The following is a 19,634-nucleotide window of genomic DNA, read 5'->3' as shown; positions in this document are numbered from 1 at the left end:
ATCTAGTGTCTTTTCTTGTCTCTTGTAACATTGTTTATTTTAAAGTATTTTATCTGATATGAGTATTGCTACTCCAGCTTGCTTTTGATTTCCATTTGCATGGAATATTTTCTCCATCCCCTCCCTGTTTGTGTCCCTAGGTCTGAAGTGGGTCTCTTGTAGACAGCATATATATAGGTCTTTTTTTAATATCCATTCAGCAAGCCTGTGTCTTTTGGTCGGAGCATTTAATCCATTCACATTTAAGGTAATTATTGATATGTATGTTCCTATGACCATTTACTTAATTGTTTTGGGTTTGTTTTTGTAGGTCCTTTTCTTCTCTTGTGTTTCCCACTTAGAGAAGTTCCTTTAGCATTTGTTGTAGAGCTGGTTTGGTGGTGCTGAATTCTCTTAGCTTTTGCTTGTCTGTAAAGCTTTTGATTTCTGCATCGAATCTGAATGAGATCCTTGCTGGGTAGAGTTATCTTGGTTGTAGGTTCTTCCCTTTCATCACTTTAAATATGTCATGCCACTTCCTTCTGGCCTTTAGAGCTTCTGCTGAGAAATCAGCTGTTAACCTTATGGGAGTTCCCTTGTATGTTATTTGTCATTTTTCCCTTGCTGCTTTCAATAATTTTGCTTTGTCTTTTGATTTTTACCAATTTGATTACTATGTGTCTCAGCATGTTTCTCCTTGGGTTTATCCTGTATGAGACTCTCTGCGCTTCCTGGACTTAGGTGGCTATTTCCTTTCCCATGTTAAGGAAGTTTTTGACTATGATCTCTTCAAATATTTTCTCCGGTCCTTTCTCTCTCTCTTCTCCTTCTGGGGCCCCTATAATGCGAATGTTGTTGCGTTTAATGTTGTCTCAGAGGTCTCTTAGGCTGTCTTCATTTCTTTTCATTATTTTTTCTTTTCAGTTCTGCAGCAGTTAATTCCAGCATTCTCTCTTTCAGGTCACCTATCCATTCTTTTGCTTCAGTTATTCTGCTATTGATTCCTTCTATTGTATTTTTCATTTCAGTTATTGTATTTTCATCTCTGTTTGTTTGTTCTGTCATTCTTCTAGGTCTTCTTGCATCTTCTTGATCTTTGCCTCCATTCTTTTTCCGAGGTCCTGGATCATCTTCACTATCATTATTCTCAATTCTTTTTCTGGAAGGTTGTCTATCTCTAAGTCTTTCAGTTGTTTTTCTGGGGTTTTATCTTGTTTCTTCATCTGGTACATAGCCCTCTGCCTTTTCATCTTGTGTATCTTTCTGTGAATGTGGTTTTTGTTCCACAGGCTGCAGGACTGTAGTTCTTGTTTCTGCTGTCTTCCCTCTGGTGGATGAGGCTGTCTAAGAGGCTTGTGCAAGTTTCCTGGTGGGAGGGACTCGTGTTGGGTAGAGCTGGGTGTTGCTCTGGTGGGCAGAGCTCAGTAAAACTTTATTCTGCTTGTCTGCTGATGGGTGGGGCTGGGTTCCCTCCCTGTTGTTTGGTCTTAGGCAACGCAACACTGGAGCCTACGCAGGCTCTTTGGTGGGGCTAATGGCAGACCCTGGGAGGGCTCACGCCAATGAGTACTTCCCAGAACTTCTGCTGCCAGTGTCCTTGTCCTCACAGTGAGACACAGCTACCCACCACCTCTGCAGGAGACCCTCCAACACTAGCAGGTAGGTCTGGTTCAGTCTCCTTTGGGGTCACTGCTCCTTCCCCTGGGTCCTGATGCTCACACTACTTTGTGTGTGCCCTCCAAGAGTGGAGTCTCTGTTTCCCCCAATCCTGTCAAAGTCCTGCAATCAAATCCTGCTAGCCTTCAAAGTCTGAGTCTCTAGGAATTCCTCCTCCCATTGCCAGATTCCCAGGTTGGGAAGCCTGATGTTGTGCTCAGAACCTTTACTCCAGCTGGTGGACTTCTGTGGTATAATTGGTCTCCAGTTTGTTAGTCACCCACCCAGCAGTTATGGGATTTGATTTTATTGTGATTGCACCCCTCCTACCATCTCAATGTGGCTTCTCCTTTGTCTCTGGATGTGGGGTATCATTTTTGGTGAGTTCCAGTGTCTTCCTGTCGATGATTGTTCAGCAGTGGTTCCAGTGCTCTCGCAAGAGGGAGTGAGAGCACATCCTTCCACTCCGCTATCTTGAACCCATCTCCCCTCTGTATACTTTTAACTTCCTTTTCCTGTCTTATTGCATCAGCAAGGACTTCCAGTAGGATGTTGAAAAGGAGTGGTGAGAGAGAACATCCTTGCATTCTACCTGATATGTGTGGAAATCCTTCAAATTTCTCACAATTAAGTATGATGTTCCCTGTATGGTTTTTTGTAGCCTTTATCAAGTTGAGCAAGTTCCCCTTGTTCCTAGTTTCCTGGGAGCTTTTGTCATGAATGGGTGTTGGATTTTGTCAAATGCTTTTTCTGCATCTATTGATATAATAATGTAATGTGTCTTTTTTAGCCTGTTGTTGTGGTAAATTGTATTGATTTTCAGATGTTGAACTAGCCTTACATACCTGGGATAAATCCCATTTGGAGTCATGGTGTATAATCCTTTTTTATACTTTTTTGAATTTTATTTGCTAATATTTTGGTGAGGATTTTCATATCTGTTGATCAGAGATATTGGTCTATAGTGTTCTTATAAAGTCTTTGGTTTGTTATTATGGTAATTCTGGCCTCATGGAATGATTTAGAAAGTATTCCCTCTCTTCTATTTTCTGAAACAGATTAGAGAGGCTTGGTATCATTTCTTCCTTAAATACTGGGTAGAATTCACCAGTGAACACCTCTGGGCCTGTTCCATTGTGTTTTGGAGGATTATGAATTATTGATTCAACTTCTTTAATAGATTTAGGCCTATTCATATCATTTATTTCTTCTCGGGTGAATTTTGGCAGATTGTGTCTTTCAAATAAGTTGGTCCATTTTATCTAGGTTTTCAAGTTTGTGGGCATAGACCTGTTCATGATATTCCTATATTATCCTTTTAATTTCTATGTGAAATGGAAGTGATGTTTCTCTCTCATTTTTGATGTTAGTAATTTGTGTTCTCTCTCTTTTTTCCTTCATTAGCCTGGCTAAGGATTTATGGATTTTATTGATTCCTTCAAAAATTAGATTTGGGTTTCATTGATTTTCTCTATTTATTTCCTGTTTTCAATTTCATTGATTTTTGCTCAAATTATTATTATTTTGTTTCTTCTGATTACCTGCATTTTATTTGCTTTCTTTAATAGTTTCCTAAAATGGAAACTTGGATGATTGATTTTAGATATTTCTTCTTTTCTAATGTATGCGTTTAATTCTATAATTGCCCTCGTAGCACTAGTTTCACTGCATCCCATGAATTTTGTTGTGTTCTCATTTTCATTTAGCTCAAAATATTTAAAAATTTCTCTTGAGATTTCTTCTTTAGCCCCTGTTTTGTTTAGAAGCACATTGTTTAATTTCTATGTATTTTGGTATTTTCTAGTTATCTTTCTGTTATTTATTTCTAATTTAATTCCATTGTGGTTTGAGAGCAGAAATGATATATTTTTATTCTTTTAAACTAATTAAGGTGTGTTTTATGGCCCATAATATGGGTTATCTTGATGAAATTTCCATGTGAGCTTGAGAAAACTGTGTATTCTACTGTTGTTGGATGAAGTAGTCTATTGATGTTGATTATATACAGTTGATTGATGGTGTTATTGAGTTCAAATATATTTGTGCTAATTTTATGCTTGCTGGATCTGTCCATTTCTGAGGAAGGGGTATTGAAGTTTCAACTCTGAGAGTGAAGTCATCTATTTCTCCTTGCAGCTCTATCAGTCTTTGCCTCATCTAGTTTGATGCTCTGTTATTAGGTACATACATGTTAATAATTGTTACATCTTCTTGGAGAAGTGACCCATTTATCATTATGTAATGCCTTTCTTTATCCCTGATAACTTTCCTTGCTTTGAAGTCTGCTCTGTCTGAAATAAACACAGCTACTCCTGCTTTCTTTTGGTTAATGTTTGTGTTGGTATATATTTCTCCATCCATGTAATTTTATTGTGTTTTTTGACTTTTTGTAAGCCTTGTTATTTTTTCTTGATAGCTATTTATGATGTACCAAATAAAAGGAACTGCTCTAAATAGGATTTTAGTAATGTGGTGGTAAGGTGTGTGGGGAGGGGAAGTGTTCTATCATATGATGATTAGGTCTCAGTCTTTTAGTGAGCCTATGCCTCTAGACTATAAACTTTACATGTGTTTCTAAGCTTTTCTCCCCTCTAAGCTTTTTTGTCCCCCTCCTTAGGTGGGGCAGGATGACTAGAGTAGGCTGGAGTTAAGTATTTTCTTTCTCTGTTATAGAATGATAGATCAGACTAGAGTTGGGCATTTCTCTTTCCCAGGTCAGTTAGGCTCTGATGACACCCCAACACGTCAGGCTCTGGTTAACTAGTTTCCACTGAAGTCAGGCCTTATGAAGAAGAACAGAGTGCTCTGATGCATTTCACAGTAGTTCCTTCCCCTGGCTCTCCATCCCCTCCATCCCCCACACTTGCTGGAAGCCAGAGGGGATTTTTCTCCGATATTTACTTTGGGAACCTGGGCAAAATCCTGAAGGTAAATCTCACAATATGACTGGGTCTCTCTGGAGTTGTTAACTCTTAGAGTTGTCTGCTCCATTAAGCCATGACTCCTTGTATTTTCCTGCTTGTCTCTTCAATCTTGAGGGCAGTGGTTTGCCCTGGGCCCTCCCCTCAATTACAGATCTAAGAAAAGTTGTTGATTTTTCAGTCTGTTTAGCTTTTTATTTGTTGTTTAGATGGAGTGACAGCTCTCAAGCTCCTTACATGCAGGATCAGAAACTGGAAGTTTATTCAACTATTTTTATGACATGATGTCAAATACACACACCACTAGATACACACATCTCTCTATATTTTCCACTTGCCAGCATATCTCTGAAGTATGGTAGCTTGAACTTCACCTAATACTCCAGATGTGGCTCAATCAGAACAAAGCTAAATGCCAGTGTTACTTAATTTTGCATACCCTTATTTTATTGATACAGTCTAAGATGGTATTCATTTATTTACTCATCCAATAACAGCAACAGACTTGTACATGGCTTTTACAATTTACAAGGAATTGTATATACTTTGTTGTAAAATAGCTTATTTAGCTATAAATCTTTAAGATTTTTTTGGCTGTAGTTATCTTCTATCTGGGACTTGTAAAATTGATTTCTTGAACCAAAATACAGGCTTTACCATTTACTTGTATTAAATTATATTTGATTTTTATTTGTCCCATTATTTTAGCTTGACATATATTCCTTAGTTTTTATTCTACTGTCCAGTTATTAACTATCTTTCTAAACTATTTGCTATCTTCAAGTTTGAGTTACATGTTATCTATAACACCACAGAAGCATTGATAAAGAAAAACTAACAAGAACAAGGTTTAGAAAAGAATCGCATGGATTATCATCAAAGACTCCCTCCTTTTCACATCATAGCTGATTTCATTCTGATTAAGCAGCCATCTCTCTACTTACACAGTTGTTCAGCCAGTTCAACCAAATATACTATTATCCAATCCATATTTTCCCATTTTTTCTATATTAGGACATTTGTCCAAAATTCTTCTTAAATAGAGATGTATTATATTTTTGAGTTCCCTGATGTACAAATATATTGACTAATAAAAAAAGTAAAGGTATTTTAGTATTGCTTGTTTGAGCTGAGCCTGTGTTTGTTCCTGGTGATCAATGCTTCCTTTATAAAAATGAATTTAATAAATCCTGAAAAAATTTAGAGCACATTATAATTCAACAAATAATTGTTATGATGTGGCTACTGAGTGTAGCTTTCAGCGGCAGAGATATCTAATGAGAGGGACTCCACTGTGTAGACATTTTACTTAAAGACCCTGAAGGCTAGGGAAAGGCAGCTTTAGTTAAAACACTGTCTACTGCCCAGTCACATGAACCTCAGATCATTTTAGTTTTTCTCTTGTTCTTTCTTGATCCTTCAACAAGAATGCCAATTCCTGTACTATATTAATTTACTAAATAAACTACTGAGGCTGGATATCCTACCAAACATTCAAGAAGTAAGCATTTTATTCACTTGGTGAAAGGAAAACTTTGTACTCTCTTTAATTACATGGAGTCTTACACATAGTTAAGTACTCAAACATAATTTAACAATAAATATTTAAAAGAATATACATTGATATTCAGTCATAAGGTGTGGAATTTTGGTTGTTTCAGCTGGAATTATTGTAGAGGCATTTGTTAGTTGAGGAAATGCTATATGGAGATCAGGACATTTCCTTATTTGTCTCAACAGTTACATCATAAATATAAGTTATATATATGAAAGTCAAGGTGGTGAAGGAGGTTAAAGGAGAAAAATGTGTGGTTAAACAGTTATTAGAATGTTTAATTTACCCCTTATATAAGTGAATTATTTTTGCTAAATGTTTCTTTGAATAATTGTAACACTTTTTTTTCCCCACTCTTATTGGAATGAACAAATGTACTTTTCTACCTGGGTTTGACAGAAGAGCATTTTACCATCTTTCTCAGAAATGGTTCTTTATATGCCTCATAAATCACCATACAAATTGGAAATGGCTATTTTTTTCAGGCTGAAATAAAGCTTTTTGTACATGAAGTGGAAATAAAGAGATGAGATATCTGCTTTGTTTTAGAATGCTTATAGGATTCAGTAAAGGGAAAATAAACTTTACTTAATGTTTCTAAAACGATTTGATTCTTGTGGATAATGTTAAAAAATGAACAAAAATTTTTTGAATAAATGCTAAAGGAAAAAATGATGACAGGAGCCTTCTCTTTGTCATTCTGCTTATTAAAGAAAAAGCAATTATAAATGATATTAATAACAAAATTATTTAACTCCATTTTCACTGACTTAAATTTCACTCACTCCTTCATACAATTACCTCACCTTCTTCCCACAGAAACATATGTTCTTTTTTTCAGTTCAGGTTTCCTCATTTAAAAATATTAAGTTATTACTTTATGCTTTGATTAGGATATAAGGCAATGGAAGCTAAAGAAGGGAATATATACTGAAATAAGGCTGTGTCCCCACAAAAAATGGTATGTTGGAATCCTAACCCCCAGTGTCTCAGAATGTGAACTTATTTGGAGATAAAGTCTTTACAGAGGTGATCAAGTTAAAATGAGGTCTTTAGGGTGGCCCTAATCTGATATGATTGGTGTTCTTACAAGAGGGGGGGAATATGGAGACAGTGATAGAAGCACATAGAGGGAAGATCACATGAAGAGACAAAGGGAGAAGACAGGTATCTACAAACCATGGAGAGAGACCTGGAGAAGATCTGTCCCTCTAAACTGTCAGATGGAGCCAACACTGCTGACACCTTTGACTTCAGGCTCTTAGCCTCCAAAACTGTGAGACAATAAACTTCTGTTATTTAATTCATCCAGTTTGTGGTACTTTGTTACAGCAGGCCTAGCAAAACTCAAACAGATTATATGAAACTGTTCACAAGTATAATGTTTATTAGAAAGTCAGATAGAGAAAGACAAATACCATATAACACTTGTATGCAGAATCTAAAAAAATATAACAAACTAGTGAATATAACAAAAGAGAAACAGACTCAGAGATGTAGAAAACAAATTAATGCTTAGCAATGGGGAGAGGGAAGGGGGAGGGGCAATACAGGAGTAGAGCATTAAGGGGTACAAACTATTATGTATAAAATAAGCTGCAAGAATATATTGTACAGCACAGGGAATATAGCCAATATTTTATAATAACCATAAATGGGGTATAGCCTTTAAAAATTGTAAATCACTGTGTTGTACACCTAAAACTTATATAATATTGTAAATCAGCTATACCTCAATTAAAAATGAAATGCTTATTTAAATAAGATTTACTTAATCATTTCTATGTGCCAGGTTATTAGAAAGATTTAAGCCATCTAAATATATTTACTCATTTAATCTTTATAACAATCTCTGTGAAGTAGGTACTCTTTTCTTAATTTTAATTAAAAATTTTTTTTATTGAAGTATGGTTGATTTACAATTTGTGTTTCAGTTGTACAGCAAAGTGATTCAGTTACACATACAAATATATCTATTTTTTTCAGATTGTTTTCCCTTATAGGTTATTACAAAATATTGACTGTAGTTCCCTGTGCTTTACAGCAGGTCTTTTTTGGTTCTCTATTTTTATATATATTATTGTGTATATGTTAATCCCAAACTCCTAATTTATCCCTCCCTCCCTTTCCTCTTTGGTAACCATAAGTTTGTTTTCTGTGTCTGTGGGTCTACCTCTGTTTTGTAAATAAGTTCATTTGTGTATATTTTTTTGATTCCACATATAAGCGATACCATATTGATATTTGTCTTTGTCTGGCTTACTGAAGTTAGTATGATAATCTCTCAGTCCATCCATGTTGCTGCAAATGGCATTATTTCATTCTTTTTTATGGCCGAGTAATATTCCACTGTATTAATATACCACATCTTCTTTATTCATTTGTCAGTAGACATTTAGTTTGCTTTGATGTCTTGGCTATTGTAAATAGGGCTGCTGTGAACATTGGGGTGCATGTATCTTTTCGGATTATGGTTTTCTCCAGATATATGCCCAAGAGTGGAATTGCAGGATCATATGGTAGCTCTATTTTTAGTTTTTTAAGGGACTTCCATACAGTTCTCCATAATGGCTGCGCCAATTTACATTCCCAGCAACAGTGTAGGAGGGTTTCTTTTTCTCTGCACCCGCTCCAGCATTTATTATTTGTAGAACTTTTTGATGATGGCCATTCTGACTGGTGTGAAGTGATACCCATTGTAGTTTTGATTTGCATTTCTCCAATAATTAATAATGTTGAGCATCTTTTCATGTGCCTTTTGGCCATCTGTATGTCTTCTTTGGATAAATGTCTTTTTAGATCTGCCCATTTTTTGATTTTTTTTTTTGATACTAAGCTGTATGTGAACTGTTTGTTTATTTTGGAGATTAATCCCTTGTCAGTCACATCATTTGAAAATATTTTCTTCCATTCTATAGGTTTTCTTTTTGTTTTGTTTATGGTTTCCTTTGCTGTGCAGAAGCTTATTTTTGTTTTTATTTCCATCACTCTAACAGACGGATTCAAAAAATATTGCTGTGATTTATGTCAAAGAGTGTTCTGCCTTTGTTTTCCTCTAGGAGTTTTATAATATTCAGCTTTACATTTAGGTCTTTAATCCATTTTGAATTTATTTTTATGTGTGGTGTTAAGAATGTTCTAATTTCATTCTTTTACATTGGTATCCAGTTTTCCCAGCACCATTATTGAAGAGACTGTCTTTTCTCCATTGTATACTGTTGCCTCCTTTGTCATAGATTAATTGACCATAGGTATTTCTGGGCTTTCTATCCTGGTCCATTGACCTATATTTCTGTTTTTGTGCCAATACCATACTGTTTTGATTACTGTAGCTTTGTAGTATAGTCTTAAGTCAGGGAGACTGATTCTTCCAAGTCCATTTTTCTTTCTCAAGATTGCTTTGGCTATTTGGGGTCTTACGTGTTTCCATATAAATTAAAAAAAATTTTTTTTTTGTTCTAGTTCTGTGAAAAATACCATTGGTAATTTGATGGGGATTGCATTGAATCTGTAGATTGTCTTGTGTAGCATAGTCATTTTGACAATAGTGATTATTCCAGTACAAGAATATGGTATATATTTCCATCTATTTGTGTTGTCTCTCTTATTACCTGCTTTTTGTAGATGAGGAAACCCAAGACTCAGAAAGGTTAATAAAGTTGTCCTAAATCACCCAGTGAAGTTGGAACTTGAATTTAGGTAGTTGGACGGCAGAGTCTATGGAGTTGTTCCTCAGTATCTGCAGGGGATTGGTTCTAGGACCCCCTGTAGATACCAAAATGCACAGATCCTCAAGTCTCCTTTATAAAATGGCAAAGTATTTGCATGTAACCTATGCATATACTCTTGTATACTTTAAATCATGTCTAGATTACTTATAATACCTAATACAATGTAAATGATATATAAGTAGTTATAAATATAATGTAACTGGCATGTAAATAGTTGCCAGCATGCCGCAAATTCAAGTTTTGCTTTTAGGTACTTTTTGGATTTTTTTTTTTTTTTTTTTATCAGCAGTTGGTTGAATTCATAGATGCAGAACCCAAAGATAAAGAGGGTTAATTTTACTCTTAACACTACATTGGGTACTACACATTGCCTAGAGAGAATTTGCCATACACAATACTTAGAATTTGACAAATTACAAAATAATTTATTTATTTTTCCAGAATTTAGGAAGATTCCATCTTAATTTGTGAGATTTTTCAGTTTTAGTGCTTGTATTAGTTTTCTGTGTTGGCCATAACAAGTGACCACAAACTGGGTCACTTAAAACAACAGAAGTTTATTCTCTCATGGTTTTGGAGGCCAGAAGTCTGAACTCAAGGGCCACAGTCCTTCCAGGGACCCCAGTGGCAATTCCATTCTTTGCTATTTTCAGCTTCTGGTAGCTGTTGTTATTCCTTGGTGTTTCTTGGTTGCATTACTCCAATCTCTGTCTCCATGGTCACATTGCCTGCTGCCTGTCTGGCTGTGTGTATCTCCTCTGTGTGTCTATTATAACGACATTTCTCATTGGATTTAGGGCCCAGATAATCCAGGATGATCTCCTCATCTCAAAATCCTTAACTTAATTACATCTGTAAATAACTCTTTTTGCAAATGAGGTCACACTTACAAGTTCCAAAGATTAGATTTAAAATGGACACATCTTAGGGCTTACTTGGTGGTCCAGGGGTTAAGACTTAGCACTCCCAATGCAGGGGGCACAGGTTCTATCCCTGGTCGGGGAACTAAGATCCCACATGCCACATGGCACAGCTGAAAAAAAAAAAAGACACATCTTTTGGGGGGCCACCATTCAGTGCACTACAATGCTGTCTTGTGTTTTAAATTCAATGTGCTTTTCTTGTGGTTATAGTGAACTAAAATCATTTAGGTAAACTAATGAAGAAATACAGTGACAAAAAGGAGAGAAGGATGAGAGGAGAGAAAAAAGTTACTTCTAGGGAGAATGACCATTACAAACCATTATATGTTTCATATAATGCTACCAAAGTTTAGTCCTTGTTATTTGAGAGTAGTTTAAAACAAGTGAAAAAATTAGGGATTTCTTTGAGGAAAATGTGGTTAAGTGCTTGAATAAAAATATGGGGAAAATGAATTTTCAAGGCAGCTGAGATGATCTATTTTAAATTTTAAGCCATTCAAAAGAGCTTTGTCATAAACAGAAATTTAAGTCATAATCTTGATAATCAAAATCTTCAATAGATCTGTCTCCCTGCCTCTGTTTCTATGGCAAACAAATGAGAACATTTCAGCATAGTTTTTTACTATTACTACAAGACTAAGAAACAATTCGTCATTGGCAAGTCTTGTGAATGCAAGACGTTAGTGAGTCTTCTGCATATGAATGTTCATAAAACTTGCCAAAACCTAGATTAAAATCCAGAATTGTAAGAAACTGAAATTTTATTCATAATGAGAAAGTTGGAATTTTTTAAAAAGCTTTTCACAGCTTAATAATAACATAAAAATGAGCATGAACAGTCAATTCACAAAAGAAACCCTATAAACACTAAAAATAAAGTTCAAACTCAATAATAATCAAAGAAATACAAGTTACATATTTTTACCCAACAGAGCCACAGTGATTAAAAAGAATAACGATATCCAGTATTGTAAACTATGTGAATGAAAGGGCATTTTTGTAATTCCTTGTGGGATGTAAGCTAAGACCAATTTTCTCAAGGGCAAGTCTTCAAAATGTGCAGATAATTTGACCTAACATTTCAGTTCTAGGCAACGTACCCTAAAGAAATAAAAATACACATACTCAAAGATGTATGCACAAGGTGGCTTATTCTAATATGTTTTCATTAGTTATAAATTAGAGACAGCATATGTTTCTAACATTAAGATATTGGCTGAATAATAATGTATATCCATATAATAGAATCTACCCACCTACTGGGAATGATGATGAAGATCTATGTATTGGCATGAAAATGAATTATGTTAGTGATAGCTTTGCACATGAAAAAGGTTACAAAAGAAGATAACACCATTTTTGTGAAAAGCACATTTTTAATGTATTCTATTCAGATATACATATTTCAAGTATTTAATACACAGAAAGAAATATCTGGCTGCAAAATAGTTAAGAATATTATCTATTTGATAATAAGATTATGTGAAACTTCAAAAATATCTATCATTGTTATATAAATTTTTAATAGTGAATTTAAACCACATGTAAAGTAAACAAGAAAGTGTTTTAGAGGTATTTAAATACACCCTTTAATGGGTTCTTTATCAGAAAAGGAATCAATATGTTAGGCAATATTTCACAAACACATTTTGGAGATTTACCTCATTAAAGTTTGCATTGTGGACATACATAGTTAATAAAAAACACAGTTTTTTTTTTAGGATAAAAATTTTGAATTTGTTGCCAGAGAGAAAAATAAATCTATGAAGCTGAAAACAAAATCTAATAGTATGTTTCTGCTTCCTTCAAAAGGACAGGCATTCAAAATTTACAATAGATATTTAATTGGCAAGTTAAGAACGCTTAGGGCTCAAAGAAATAACATTACATTGAGGGGAAACTGACAGGTATTAAAATAAGGCAGAGATTTTCTGCTATTATTGCTACTGCTTGCTTTATATTCTAGAATAAAATATTGCAAGGATATTTCTTCACATTTAACTCAATTCAGTAAATATTTATTGAGCTCATAGAACTCATCATGTTCAAGAATGAAGAGATTAAGAAGCGACAGTCACTATACTTCAGGAGATCAAGTCTGGACCCTCTCATATTCAAATAATTTCCTGATTCACACAAAAGAGAAACTTCACTAGTAGCACTCAGAAGCACTGCCTAGGCAATGTGACTCTATGAAATTCTAATTTTTTAGTTATTAGCTTTCTTTCATCCATGCTGTACTGAATGCCATTATAGGCAGAAGATTGAGGTTAAAAATGATTACTTCCTCAAAGTGAACATTATAAACTCTCTGTACTTTTTCTTTCTTCTATAGCAATTTGCTAATACTCTGTCTTAGTCCGTTTGGGTTGCTATAACAAAATAACACAGACTGGGTAGCTTATCAAAACAGATATTTATTTCTCACAGTTCTGGAGGCTGAGAAGTCCAAGATCAGGGTGCAAGATCATGGTCACGTTCTGGTGAGGGCCCTCTTCCTGGTTCATAGCTGGTGTGTTTTCATTATGTTTTCACATGGTGGAAGGGAATAGGGAGCTCTCTGGAGCCTCTTTTATAAGGAATTAATCCCATTATCATAACATAACTCTTATGACATAAGCATTCCCCAATAGCTCCACGTCCTCTTACCATTTTATCTTTGGTGATTAAGATTTCTTTTTTTTTTTTTTTAGGATTTCAACATAGGAACTTTGGGGGGACACAACCATTCAGACCACAGCATGTTCCAATAAAAGCTATAAATATGACAGGTTTATTTAAATATATTTTAAATATTTACTCAAGATACACCTATTGACAAGTAAAGTAGAACCCAAAAAGACTTAAAATGATAGGGAAACACTGTTCGATTTTTTACTCTTTCCCACCCCTAGTCCAATTTCTGTAGAGACAACTATTTTAAACTATTTTCTTGCAATTCCCTCCATATTGCTAAATAATATATCTATACATATTGTATTCTCTGCTTCCTGTTAGGATATTGAGGATTTACTCTCCTACACCACCTTCCAGCTTTACACTCATCCTTGAAAAATAATCATAAATCTTAATTTTAGGTAAATCAACTAACAATACTTGCATTAATAAGAAATAAATGATTTTTGCAGTGTCAAGTATTGACCTTGGATTGGATTTTATTTCTGGTAAAATTTTGTTCGCTAAAGTTGCTAATCGTTTTACATCTTACTAGAGAACTTTCTTATAAAAATGTTTATTTTTCTCAACAGTGTTTCATCAGAGCTATTTTGCTATATAGAAAAAAAATGGAGTCCAATATTCTTGTGTTGCACTCTAGGCCAGTGGCGGTAGGCCGTGACCACAGTCCTAGGAGTTCCTTTGTGTATGATCCTGAATAGGATCCACTGTGTCCTAGGTCATAAGACTTTTCCTTCTTAGTGTAGTCCTTGGTATAAGAATTACCATAACCTTAAATGCTTTCTAGAAAGAGTGCACAGAAGGTAAATATATGCATCCTTGCATGTCTGAAAATGTCTTTAACCTACATTATGATTGATGATCTTTTAGGATGTAGAAACAAGCAAAGGGCTCTAAAATATAAGAAAAAAGTAAGAGACAAACTGAGGTATCTAATATTTGACTAATAGGTGTTCCAGGAAAGAGACGAAGAAAACTTGGAGCAGGATGTTGTTAAAAAAAATAGTAAAGACTTTGTGACCACCTAGAGGGGTGGGGTAGGGAGGGTGGGAGGGAGGGAAATGCAAGAGAGAAGAGATATGGGAACATATGTATATTATAACTGATTCAGTTTGTTATAAAGCAGAAACTCACACACCATTGTAAAGCAATTATACTCTAATAAAGATGTTAAAAAAAAAAAGTAAAGAACGATAAAGCTCCAGACTGAAAGAGCGAGCTACAATTTTTCCATAGAGGCTGAAGGAATTGTCTGTTGCCATCTTGCATCCAGTGTTGTAGATGAGAATTCTGAAGTTATTCAGGTTTTCATTTTTTGTAGTTTCTGCTACTCTGTGGAAGTTTTTAGGATCTTCTTTTTACTTCCAGAATTCTAAAATTTCATAATGATGTTCTTTTCTGTCAGTATCTTTAAAAATCATTTCTCTGGGTATTCAGTTTGTCCTTTCAGTGTGGGGCTTTATAGTTCTTTAGCTCCAGCAAGTTTTTATTTTGTTTTCATTTGATTTGTTTTTTTCCTTTTTCTTTTCTGAAACTCTTGTCAGTCAAATATTAGATCTCTTAGATTTGTCTTTTCTGTCTCTTGCATTTAAAAATTTTTTTCAGCTCTTTGCTGTTTTCTTCTGTTTTTCTGAGAAATGTTCTTTACTTTCTAAACTTTCTGCTGATTTTAAATTTAAGTATTCAAGTATTTAATTTCCAAGAGCTCTTTGTTTCCTTTAATTGCTTATTTTTGTAATGGCATCATTAATGAAAATTAATCTGTTTGGTTTACAAATTAGAGGATATTATTGTTACTGTTATTCTCCTATCTCCTCAGTTCTCTCTTTTTCTTCCAGGATAGTTTTTTCTCATTTATCTTATTTGTCTTTCACATTGTGGTTTTATATTTTTAAAAAATGATGATTTTCAATTGCCCATTACAAAGTTGACTTCAACCTCTGTGTCTGATTTCATTTTCAATTGGCAGCCTTATTTGCTAGTGATCAGACAGAAAGCCAGGGACTCACAAAACGTCAAAACATCAGACATCTGTTCTCTGAGTTTCTTCATTTTCTCCAGAGAAAAAGCCTTCATTCTTCTATCTAAGAGTAAGATTTCTGACTACTACCTTTCTGTCTATTCCATCTGAAGTGGGGTATGGTAGTGTGGACATAGATTTGGGATGACCATATGTAGACTTTTGACTAATCCTAAGGTGTCAGCCCATCATTTCATTACCACTCCCAACATTAGCTTTATGTCTGAGGTTCTGCAGGATATGTTGCTTCCTTTATTCCGTGCTCCCTACAAGCACTCTAAGCTAAGGTTTTCTCTGAGATGCTACATCAGTTGCCGTTCTTCCACCTGCTTCCCACTTTCTAACGTTGTGTGAAATCTATCATCCTTTGGTAGCTCCTTTCCTATCTTTTGGTCATTCTTGGTTTAACTGCATGTCTCTTAATTTGTCAAGTACCTGCTTTGTGCTTGTGTGCTGTGAGACATACAAGACAACTATAAGAGGCCTCTGGCCTGAACTATAAAGACTCTGGCCTGAAATTTCTTCAGGAGAAGAAATTAAATGTACAATGTAATTGGTAGATAAAAGACTGATACAAATGACAGTAAGCAATGAGTAGGGTTATACACCACTGAATTACATGCCCCAGTCTTACAGTGATGTGAGAGTTTGGTGCACTTGGAGCGAGCTCTGAGTGACAGAAATATTTTGAACTTGTGGAAGAACAAAAATTTGCTGCAGGTATGTATCATTGATCTTTTTGGGTGTTTACTCAGGAATGTGGCAATTCTGTAGACTATTAAGGAGGCTCACTGGCTAGTACAAAGGTTAAGTGTTGAAAATTAGCAGGAACAGCTAATCAGGACCTTAAAGTTTAAACTTCATGTGATAGTAATGGTGATAATAAAAAAAATAAGAATGTATGCATTGCATGGCAATTGATCTCTTCTAATTCTATTGTATAGATTCAAAACAAAACAAAACAAAAGGCCCTGACAATTTAATTTGGCTTTAAGTAACAAAGAAAGGGATCCAGGAATCCAGTGCAAGAATATAGAACCCAGGCTTTCTAACCTATAGTCTGAGGCTTTTTCTTTTTTTTGTCACTCCTCATGGAACGTGGGATCTTAGTTGCATGTGGGATCTTAGTACCTCAACCTGTGCCCCCTGCAGTGGAAGCCCCCAGAATCTTAACCCCTGGACCACCAGGGAAGTCCTAGCCTGAGGCCTTTTTTACTGCACGTGGTCTAAACCTAATTTCTGATAATAACTTATGAGTTTTGTTTCTTTTATGTAAGAAAATCCTGCACATACCCCGAGATGTTACCCGCTGAACATATAATGTATAATTATGAAGCAGAATACATGCTTTATACAAAAGTATTTTGAATAATGTCTCTTGCAGTCTTCATTCACTGATTCATTCATTTGTTCATTAATTCATTCAATATTCTATTCATTCTTTCCATGAAGGTGCTGAATGCTGGGAATTCAAGTATGAGTGAGCCACTTCTTTCAAATAGCTCATTTTGTGGACGTAAAGGGACAAATTTATATTGCTTTGTTTTTCAGACAACTAATTTAACTCCTTGGATTATTAGGATTATTTTTTGCCCATACTAGTGTTAGTGTTTTGTTCTTTCATTGCAAGCCACCCACAATCTGAAAAACAGAGTTCACTTTTTCCTCTTCCTGCTAACCCTCAGAAATAAGAACACTATGGCCAGGTATTGGATTTAGCAAACACATCCGCAAAGTATTTTTTTCCAAAATACTTAAAAAATATTTTGGAGCTTGTAGAACCCCAAACACAACATATTCAGAACATTACCCTCTTGATTTCTAAATTCTGACTCATTTACATATAACTCAGCACAACATTATTTTGTGAGAGTGGTTCAAAGACCAAGAATTTTCCTGAGATTCTGGTATTTATTCTTTTTTGTCCTAACCCCCAAATTAGACCCACGCCCAAACAAAGAAGTCCTACTATACGTACACAGCCCTAAATATTCAAGTTCTGCTTAAAACCAAAAATTCAGAAAGTCTTCAAAGGTATATATATTCATGGCCCTATGGCATACCTGTCCCTCCCATTGGGTGAAATATGTTTCAGAACAACCAAAGGTAGGGAAGGAAGGAAAGGGCAATTTCTTTCCACCAGTGCTTTGGCATGTTCGTGTTCTGCTGGGTCTTACCCACATGCAAGTGTGGTCATGAAGACAGGGAAGGACATTCTTTGTGCTTGAAGAATACACTGGCATGAGTATTTTTTTGGAACTTGGGCTTTTGTAAAAACTGTGCTGAACCAGAAAAAGAAAGAAGTGATGAAAAGTTTCAGCATCATTCTGCCTTCCCCGCCTTTCCATCCCCGAGGGAAAAAAAATCCCCCAGAGAATATGCAGTACATTCCAAGAGAGTTGATCATTATTTTGTTTTAGCAGCCTTTAAACTTTGTAAATTAATATCCAAATGCACCTGGTGGAGCCTGTAGTTTCATCTCTTTTTGCCTTGCAATTGCTCCTACTATTACTATGGTCATTACCATTATTATTAAAGCAGGCATCTCACTATGTTTTCAAACAAAAGCGTGGCTACCCTTTCTGAAAATTTCATAAAACTAAGCTCCCTGTAAAATTTTAAGGCAACATTTTAAAGCTAAAACTGCACAGGTTCATCTGAACTTCATTAATTTCCTCCTTGAAGCCAAACACAGTCTTGCGAGGCCTATTAGTGTGAACTGGAGACATTGAAGGCCCACATAGTTTCTTAGAGTCCAAAAATGCCTCACTCGAGCTGGCATCATTCCCTGAACTATGTTGTTTGAGACATTTGCTGGGTCCAGGTAAAATTCACATCTTGTTTCTTTCTCTTGATTCTGTCAGCTAAAAAGAAATATAAGATAGTGCTAGCCTGCCTGGAGAATTAGCAGTCAGGTGAAGGGCCATCTTTCTTGGCAGGGCTGAGAGAGTTTTTCTGCTTGCTGCATCCATTTAGCAGAATATCCTGATGTTGCTCTGTGGCATACGCATTTACGGGTCCTTAATTAAAAATGCACGTTCTCTCATTCTGTGGCCAAATATATAACAAGGGATCCATGGGAAATAGAATCCTTCTTGGGTCTGGAATATATCTGCACCTCTCTGGGAAAAAAAAAATCTGTGAAGGAACTTCTGATCCCTAGTCTTGAGAATCAGATCCAGTGATGAATAGGCTTACTTTTGAACGGCCCTCTTCCAGCTCTCCTAGGAATGGTTTTCATATGCCCATGCAACTAATACTTGTAGACAGTTTTTTATGTACCAGACACAATCCTAGATGCTGGAAAAGTAATGGTGAACAAGATAGACAAAAGAGATCCCTCAAGGAACTTGCAATAGAATGATGGAGACGCATAAATACACACAACTTTTTATAATGCTTAGGATAACTCCTCTAAAGAAAATTAAAGCAAGATAACAGAATAGAAAATAATGGGGGTATGTATATGTGTGGTAGGCATGGTTGGTAGCTATTTGAGATATGGCAATCAGGGAAGGACTTCCAAAGGAATTGGCATTTAAGAGGTATCTATGAACCCAATGAACCCATTCTCTCATGGAATGTCTGGGAGAAACCTATGCCAGGGAGAGAGAACGGTAAGGGCTGGTGCCCTGACTTTGGGATGAACCTATACACTTGAAGAGCATCAAAAAATCCCAGTCTGGAAAGAAGGAGTTGAAACAGGATAAAGTATTAGAAGATGAAGTTAAGTATGTGGTGTATCAAATGATTGGCCCCAATTCTTTACCTTTTATTGTCTCGTCAAGGTTAAAATGTATCTCTTGCTCTTTGACCTTGGGATCATCCTACATTATGTTCTTTGGCTAATGGCAAGTGAGCAGAGATGACAGGATGCCAGTTCTGACCAGAGGATTTAAGAGGCCTGGCATATGTCTGTTTCTGCCACAGCTCATTCACTGGTCCTAGGAGAAGGATGAGAGAGGCATGTGGAACCTTCTAAACTATTGCAGCCTGAAGCAGTTCTGCCCAGGAATGGCTGTGAGGTCAACTCAGCCAGCTAACAGATCTATGAGAATAAATGATTGAAATCCTTGAGTTTCATGGTTGTTTTTAAAGCATTATTGTAGCAACAGCTAATCAATGCAAGGACCTGATCATTTAGGATCTCAAGGGCTTTATTAAAAAGTTGGG

The sequence above is a fragment of the Pseudorca crassidens genome, chromosome 4 (assembly GCF_039906515.1).
Source record: "Pseudorca crassidens isolate mPseCra1 chromosome 4, mPseCra1.hap1, whole genome shotgun sequence".
Lineage (NCBI taxonomy): Eukaryota > Metazoa > Chordata > Mammalia > Artiodactyla > Delphinidae > Pseudorca > Pseudorca crassidens.
The sequence above is the reverse complement of the archived record's forward strand: the minus strand, read 5'-3'. Positions refer to the sequence as shown.